This window comes from Rhipicephalus microplus, chromosome 2 (genome assembly GCF_043290135.1).
Source record: "Rhipicephalus microplus isolate Deutch F79 chromosome 2, USDA_Rmic, whole genome shotgun sequence".
Lineage (NCBI taxonomy): Eukaryota > Metazoa > Arthropoda > Arachnida > Ixodida > Ixodidae > Rhipicephalus > Rhipicephalus microplus.
The window spans coordinates 12,744,984-12,754,072 of NC_134701.1; positions in this window are offsets into that span (position 1 = coordinate 12,744,984).

Here is a 9,089-nt window from a genome sequence, read left to right on the forward strand (position 1 = left end):
GGGCAGGATCCGAACCTGCGACCTTCGAAAGACGCGTTCGATGCTCTACCACTTGAGCTACCACGACAGCTATCCCCCTAGCCACTTCATTGGGTATCTATGTCCATTTAAACGTGAGAGTGTGTGTCAGCGCCACTAGTAGCCATGGCGGCGAGTGTGGGACAATCTTTATGAGCCTGTTTGGCGTCACTTAGCTCGTCAACCTATTACTAACTGGCAGCTGACCAATAGTCTCCCGTATACAACGTAAAGGCACCGATTCTCCCAGTACGAGAGCGTTGTTAAAGAATAAGGGAAACAATTGTATACCTAAGGGCTCGTTTTTCGTGATTTACGCAATAATAACGAGATCTAACAGACAATATTGCCAAGGAAGGTATAGGGGAAGTTATTAGGCAAATTGTCTTGTAAATGAAAAGAAAGAAAAGTAGGTGAAAAGATAACTTGCCGCGGGCAGGATCCAAACTTGCGACCTTCGAATAACGCGTTCGTTGCTCTACCACTTGAGCTACCACGACAGCTATCCCACCAGCCACTTCATTGGGTATCTATGTCAATATAAACGAGGGAATCTCAGTCAGCGCCACTAATAGCTTTTGCGGCGAATGTGGCCCACTCTTTATGAGCCTGTTTGGCGTCCCGTAGCTCGTGAACTTATTAACTGACAGCTGACCAATAGTCCCCCGTATACAAACAAAAGGCACCAAGTCTGCCAGTACGAGACCCTCGTTAATGAATAAGGAAAACAAGTGTATACTCAAGGGCTCGTGTTTCGTGTTTTACACAATAATAATGAGATCTAACAGACAATAATGCCAAGAAAGGTATATGAGAAGTTATTAGGCCAATTGTAATGAAAACTAGAAAAAAAGCGGGTGACAAGATAACTTGCCGTAGGCAGGATCCGAACCTGCGACCTTAGAATATCGCGTTCGATGCTCTACCACTTGAGCTACCACGACAGCTATCCCCCTAGCCACTTTATTGGGTATCTATGTCAATTTAAACATGAAAGTGTCAGTCAGCGCCACTAGTAGCCTTGGCGGCGAGTGTGCCAAACTCTTAAATGCCATTTTGGCGTCACTGGCTCGTGAACACATTACTAACTGGCAGCTGACCAATAGTCTCCCGTATACAACCTAAAGGCACCAAATCTGCCAGTACAAGACCCTCGTTATTGATTAAGGGAAACAAGTGTATACTTGAGGGCTCGTTTTTCGTGTTTTACACAATCATAATGAGATCTAACAGACAATAATGCCAAGGAAGATATAGAGAAAGTTATTAGGCCAATTGTAATGTAAATGAGAAGAAAGAAAAGTGGGTGAAAAGATAACTTGCCGTGGGCAGGATCCGAACCTGCGACCTTCGAAAAACGTGTTCGATGCTCTACCACTTGAGCTACCACGACAGCTATTCCCCTAGCCACTTCATTGGGTATCTATGTCCATTCAAACGTGAGAGTGTGTGTCAGCGCCACTAGTAGCCATGGCGGCGAGTGTGGGACAATCTTTATGAGCCTGTTTGGCGTCACTTAGCTCGTCAACCTATTACTAACTGGCAGCTGACCAATAGTCTCCCGTATACAACGTAAAGGCACCCATTCTCCCAGTATGAGAGCGTTGTTAAATAATAAGGGAAACAATTATATACCTAAGGGCTCGTTTTTCGTGTATTACACAATAATTATGAGATCTAAATGACAATAAGGCCAAGGAAGGTATAGGCGAAGTTATTAGGCCAATTGTAATGTAATTGAAAAGAAAGAAAAGTGGGTGAAATAATAACTTGCCGTTTGCAGGATCCGAACCTGCAACCTTCGAATAACGCGTTCGCTGCTCTACCACTTGAGATACCACGACAGGTATCCGCCCAGCCACTTTATTGGATATTTATGTCAATTTCAACGTGAGAGTGTCAATCAGCGCCACTAGTAGCCATGGAGGCGAGTGTGGCAAACTTTTTATGAGCCTGTTTGGCGTCACGTAGCTCGTGAACCTATTACTAACTGGCAGCTGACCGATAGTCTCCCGTATACAACGTAAAGGCACCAATTCTGCCAGTACGAGAGCGTTGGTAATGAATAAGGGAAACTATTATATACGTAAGGGCTCGTTTTTCGTGTATTACACAATAATTATGAGATATGACAGACAAGAATGCCAACGAAGGTATAGGGGAACTTATTCGGTAAATTGTAATGTAAATGAGAAGAAAGAAAAGTGGGTGAAAAGATAACTTGCCGTGAGCAGGATCTGAACCTGCGACCTTCGAATAACGCGTTCGATGCTCTACCACTTGAGCTACCACAACAGCCATTTCCCCAGCCACTTTATTGGGTATCTATGTCAATTTAAACATGGGAGTGTCAGTAAGCGCCACTAGTAGCCATGGCCGCGAGTGTGGCACACTCTCTATGAGCCTGTTTGGCGTCACGTAGCCCGTGAACTTATTACAAACTGGCAGCTGACCAATAGTCTCCCGTATACAACCTAAAGGCACGAAGTCTGCTAGTACGAGACCCTCGTTAATGAATAAGGGAAACAAGAGTATACTTAAGGGCTCGTTTTTCGTGATTTACACAACTTTAATAAGATCTAACAGACAATATTCTATAGAAAGGTATAAGGGAAGTTACTAGGCAAACTGTAATGTAAATGAGAAGAAAGAAAAGTTGGTGTAAAAATTAACTTCCCATGGGCAGGATCTGAACCTGCGACCTTCAAATAACGCGTTCAATGCTCTACCACTTGAGCTACGACGACCGCTATCCCACCAGCTACATAATTGGGTATATATGTCAATTTAAACGTGGAAGTGTCAGTCAGCGCCAATAGTAGCCATGGCGGCGAGTATGGCACACTTTTTATGAGCCTGTCTGGCGTCACTGGCTCGTGAACCTATTACAAACTGGCAGCTGACCAATAGTCTCCCGTATGAAACCTAAAGGCACCAAGTCTGCCAGTACGAGACCTTCGTTAATGATTAAGGGAAACAAGTGTATACTTGAGGGCTCGTTATTCGTGTTTTACACAATAATAATGAGATCTAACAGACAATAATGCCAAGGAAGGTATAGGGGAAGTTTTTTAGGCCAATTCTAATGTAAGTGAAAAGAAAGTGGGTGAATTCGAACTTGCCGTAGGCAGGATCCGAACCTGCGACCGTCGAATTACGCTTTCGATGCTCTACCACTTGAGTTACCACGACAGCTATCCCCCCAGCTAAATTATTGGGTATCTACGTCAATTTCAACGTGGGAGTGTCAGTCAGCGCCACTAGTAGCCATGGCGGCGAGTGTGGCAAATTCTTTATGAGCCTGTTTGGCGTCACTTAGCTTGTCAACTCATTACTAACTGGCAGCTGACCAATAGTCTCCCGCATACAACCTAAAGGCACCAAGTCTGCCAGTACGAGACCCTCGTTAATGAATAAGGGAAAAAAGTGTATACTTGAGGGCTCGTTATTCGTGTTTTACACAATAATAATGAGATCTAACAGACAATAATGCCAAGGAAGGTATAGGGGAACTTATTAGGCAAATTGTAATGTGAATGAGAAGATAAAAAGTAGGTGAAAAAAATAACTTTCTATGGGCAGGATCTGAACCTGCGACCTTCGAATAGCGCGTTCAATGCTCTACCGTTTGAGCTACCACAACAGCTATCCCCCCAGCCACTTTATTGGGTATCTATGTCAATTTAAACGTTGGAGTGTCGGTCAGCGCCAATAGTAGCCATGGCGGCGAGTTTGGCACACTCTTTATGAGCCTGTTTGGCGTCACGTAGCTCGTGAACTTATAACTAACTGGCAGCTGATGAATAGTCTCCCGTATACAACCTAAAGGCACCAAGTCTGCCAGTACGAGACGCTCGTTAATGAGTAAGGGAAACAAGTGTATACTTAAGGACTCGTTTTTCGTGTTTTACACAAAATAATGAGATTTAACAGAGAATATAGCCAAGGAAGGTATAGGGGAAGTTATTAGGCGAATCCTAATGTAAATGAGAAGAAATAAAAGTGGCTGAAAAGATAACTTGCCGTAGGCCGGATCCAAACCTGCGACCTTCGAATAATGCGTTCGATGCTCTACCACCTGAGCTACCACGACAGCTATCCCCCCAGCCACTTCATTGGGTATTTATGTCAATTTAAACGTGAGAGTGTGTGTCAGCGCCACTAGTAGCCATGGCGGCGAGTGTGGCACAATCTTTGTGAGCCTGTTTGGCGTCACGTAGCTCGTGAACTTATTACTAACTGGCAGCTGACCAATAATCTGCCGTACACTACCTTAAGGCACCAAGCCTGCCAGTACGAGACCCTCGTTAATAAATAAGGGAAACAAGTGTATACTTAAGGGCTCGTTTTTCGTGTTTTACGCAATATAATGAGATCTAACAGACAATAATGCCAAGGAAGGTTTAGGGGCAGTTATTAGGCCAATTATATTGTAAATGAGAAGAAATAAATGTGGGTGAAAACATAACTTGCCATGGGCAGGGTCCAAATCTCCGACTTTTGAATAACTTGTTCTATGTTCTACCACTTGAGCTACCACGACAGCTATCCCCCCTTCCACTTTATTGGGTATCTATGTAAACTTAAACGTGCTAGTGTAAGTCAGCGCCACTAGTAGCCATGGCGGCGAGTGTGGCACACTCTCTATGGGCCTGTTTGGCGTCACGTAGCTCTTGAACGTATTACAAACTGGCAGCTGACGAATAGTCTCCCGCATACAACCTAAAGGCACCAAGTCTGCTAGTACGAGACCCTCGTTAATGAATAAGGGAAACAAGTGTATACTTAAGGGCTCGTTTTTCGTGATTTACACAACATTATTAAGATCTAACAGACAATATTCTCAAGAAAGGTGTAAGGGAAGTTATTCGGCAAAATGTAATGTAAATGAGAAGAAAAAAAGTAGGTGAAAAAAAATAACTTTCTATGGGCAGGATCTGAACCTGCGACCTTCGAATAGTGCGTTCAATGCTCTACCACTTGAGCTACCACGACCGCCATCCCACCAGCCACTTTATTGGGTATATATGTCAATTGAAACGTGGAAGTGTCTGTCAGCGCCACTAATGGCAATTGCGGCGAGTGTGGCACACTTTTTATGAGCCTGTTTGGCGTCACGTAGCTCGTGAACTTATTACTAACTGGCAGCTGACTAATAGTCTCCCATATACAAAGTAAAGGCACCAATTCTGGCTGTACGAGAGCGTTGTTAATGAATAAGGGAAACAATTATATACCTAAGGGCTCGTTTTTCGTGTATTACACAATAATTAGGAGATACGACAGACAATAATGCCAAGGAAGGTATAGGGGAAGGTATTAGGCCAATTGTAATGTAAGTGAAAAGAAAGGAAAGTGGGTGAAAACATACCTTGCCGTTGGCAGGATCCGAACCTGCAACCTACGAATAACGCGTTCGCTGCTCTACCACTTGAGATACCACGACAGGTATCCCCCGAGCCACTTCATTGGATATTTATGTCAATTTCAACGTTAGAGTGTCAGTCAGCGCCACTAGTAGCCATGGAGGCGAGTGTGGCAAACTCTTTATGAGCCTGTTTGGCGTCACGTAGCTGGTGAACCTATTACTAACTGCTAGCTGACCAATATTCTGCCGTACAGTACCTAAAGGCACCAAGCCTGCCAGTACGAGACCCTCGTTAATAAATAAGGGAAACAAGTGTATACTTAAGGGCTCGTTTTTCGTGTATTACACAATAATTAAGAGATATGACAGACAATAATGCCAAGGAAGGCATATGAGAAGTTATTAGGCCAATTGTAATGAAAACTAGAAAAAAAGCGGGTGACAAGATAACTTGCCGTAGGCAGGATCCGAACCGGCGACCTTCGAATATCGCGTTCGATGCTCTACCACTTGAGCTACCACGACAGCTATTCCCCAGCCACTTTATTGGGTATCTATGTCAATTTAAACTTGGAAGTGTCAGTCAGCGCCTCTAGTAGCCATGGTGGCCAGTGTGGCACACTCTTTATGAGCCTGTTTGGCGTCACTGGCTCGTGAACCTATTACTAACTGGCAGCTGACCAACAGTCTCCCATATACAACCTTAAGGCACCAAATCTGCCAGTACGAGACCCTCGATAATGAATAAGGGAAACAAGTGCATACTTAAGGTGTCGTTTTTCGTGTATTACACAATATTTATGAGATATGACAGACAATAATGCCAAGGAAGTTATAGAGGAACTTATTAGGTAAATTGTAATGTAAATGAGAAGAAAGAAAATTGGGTGAAATATAACTTGCCGTTGGCAGGATCCGAGTCTGCGACCTTCGAATAACGCGTTCGCTGCTCTACCACTTGAGCTACCACGACAGGAATCTCTCCAGCCACTTTATTGGATATTTATGTCAATTTCAACGTGAGAGTGTAAGTCAGCGCCACTAGTAGCCATGGAGGCGAGTGTGGCAAACTCTTTATGAGCCTGTTTGGCGTCACGTAGCTCGTGAACCCATTACTAACTGGCAGCTGACCAATAGTCTGCCGTACACTACCTAAAGGCACCAAGCCTGCCAGTACGAGACCCTCGTTAATAAATAAGGGAAACAAGTGTATACTTAAGGGCTCGTTTTTCGTGTTTTACACAATATAATGAGATCTAACAGACAATAATGCCAAGGAAAGTTTAGGGGCAGTTATTAGGCCAATGATAATGTAAATGAGAACAAATAAATGTGGGTGAATAGATAACTTGCCGTGGGCAGGGTCCAAACCTCCGACTTTTGAATAACTTTATCTATGCTCTACCACTTGAGCTACCACGACAGCTATCCCCCCTTCACCTTTATTGGGTATCTATGTAAACTTAAACGTGCTAGTGTAAGCCAGCGCCACTAGTAGCCATGGTGGCGAGTGTGGCACACTCTCTATGAGCCTGTTTGGCGTCACGTAGCTCTTGAACTTATTACAAACTGGCAGCTGACCAATAGTCTCCCGTATACAACCTAAAGTCACCAAGTCTGCTAGTACGAGACCCTCGTTAATGAATAAGGGAAACAAGTGTATACTTAAGGGCTCGTTTTTCGTGATTTACACAACATTATTAAGATCTAACAGACACTACTCTCAAGAAAGGTGTAAGGGAAGGTATTAGGCAAATTGTATTGTAAATGAGAAGAAAGAAAAGTGGGTGAAAAAAATAACTTCTTATGGGCAGGATCTGAACCTGCGACCTTCGAATAACGCGTTCAATGCTCTACCTCTTGAGCTACCACGACCGCTATGCCAACAGCTACATTATTGGGTATATATGTCAATTTTAACGTAGAAGTGTTTGTCAGCGCCACTATTGGCCATTGCGGCGAGTGTGGCACACTCTTTATGAGCCTGTTTGGCGTCACGTAGCTCTGGAACGTATTAGTAATTGACAGCTGACCAATATTCCCCCATATACAACCTAAAGGCACCAAGTCTGCCAGTACGAGACCCTCGTTAATAAATAAGGGAAACAAGTGTATACTTAAGGGCTCGTTTTTCGTGTTTTACGCAATAAAATGAGATCTAACAGACAATAATGCCAAGGAAGGTTTAGGGGCAGTTATTAGGCCAATTATATTGTAAATGAGAAGAAATAAATGTGGGTGAAAACATAACTTGCCATGGGCAGGGTCCAAATCTCCGACTTTTTAATAACTTGTTCCATGTTCTACCACTTGAGCTACCACGACAGCTATCCCCCCTTCCACTTTATTGGGTATCTATGTAAACTTAAACGTGCTAGTGTAAGTCAGCGCCACTAGTAGCCATGGCGGCGAGTGTGGCACACTCTCTATGGGCCTGTTTGGCGTCACGTAGCTCTTGAACGTATTACAAACTGGCAGCTGACCAATAGTCTCCCGTATACAACCTAAAGGCACCAAGTCTGCTAGTACGAGACCCTCGTTAATGAATAAGGGAAACAAGTGTATACTTAACGTCTCGTGTTTCGTGATTTACACAACATTATTAAGATCTAACAGACAATATTCTCAAGAAAGGTGTAAGGGAAGTTATTCGGCAAAATGTTATCTAAATGAGAAGAAAAAAAGTAGGTGAAAAAAAATAACTTTCTATGGGCAGGATCTGAACCTGCGACCTTCGAATAGCGCGTTCAATGCTCTACCACTTGAGCTACCACGACCGCTTTCCCACCAGCCACTTTATTGGGTATATATGTCAATTTAAACGTGGAAGTATCTGTCAGCGCCACTAATGGCAATTGCGGCGAGTGTGGCACACTCTTTATGAGCCTGTTTGGCGTCACGTAGCTCGTGAACTTATTACTAATTGACAGCTGACCAATAGTCCCCCGTATACAACCTAAAGGCACCAAGTCTGCCAGTACGAGACCCTCGTTAATGAATAAAGGAAACGAGTGTATACTTAAGGGCTCGTTTATCGTGTTTTACACAATAATAGTGAGATTTACCAGATAATAATGCCAAGGAAGGTATATGAGAAGTTATAAGGCCAATTGCAAAATAAACAAGAAGGAAGAAGAGTGGGTGAAAAGATAAGTTGCCATAGGCAGGATCCGAACCTGCGACCTTTGAATATCGCGTTCGATGCTCTACCGTTTGAGCTACCACAACAGCTATCCCCCCAGCCACTCATTTGGGTATCTATGTCAATTTAAACGTTGGAGTGTCGGTCAGCGCCACTAGTAGCCATGGCAGCGAGTGTGGCACAATCTTTATGAGCCTGTTTGGCGTCACTTAGCTCGTCAACCTATTACTAACTGGCAGCTGACTAATAGTCTCCCATATACAAAGTAAAGGCACCAATTCTGGCTGTACGAGAGCGTTGTTAATGAATAAGGGAAACAATTATATACCTAAGGGCTCGTTTTTCGTGTATTACACAATAATTAGGAGATACGACAGACAATAATGCCAAGGAAGGTATAGGGGAAGGTATTAGGCCAATTGTAATGTAAGTGAAAAGAAAGGAAAGTTGGTGAAATTATACCTTGCCGTTGGCAGGATCCGAACCTGCAACCTACGAATAACGCGTTCGCTGCTCTACCACTTGAGATACCACGACAGGTATCCCCCGAGCCACTTCATT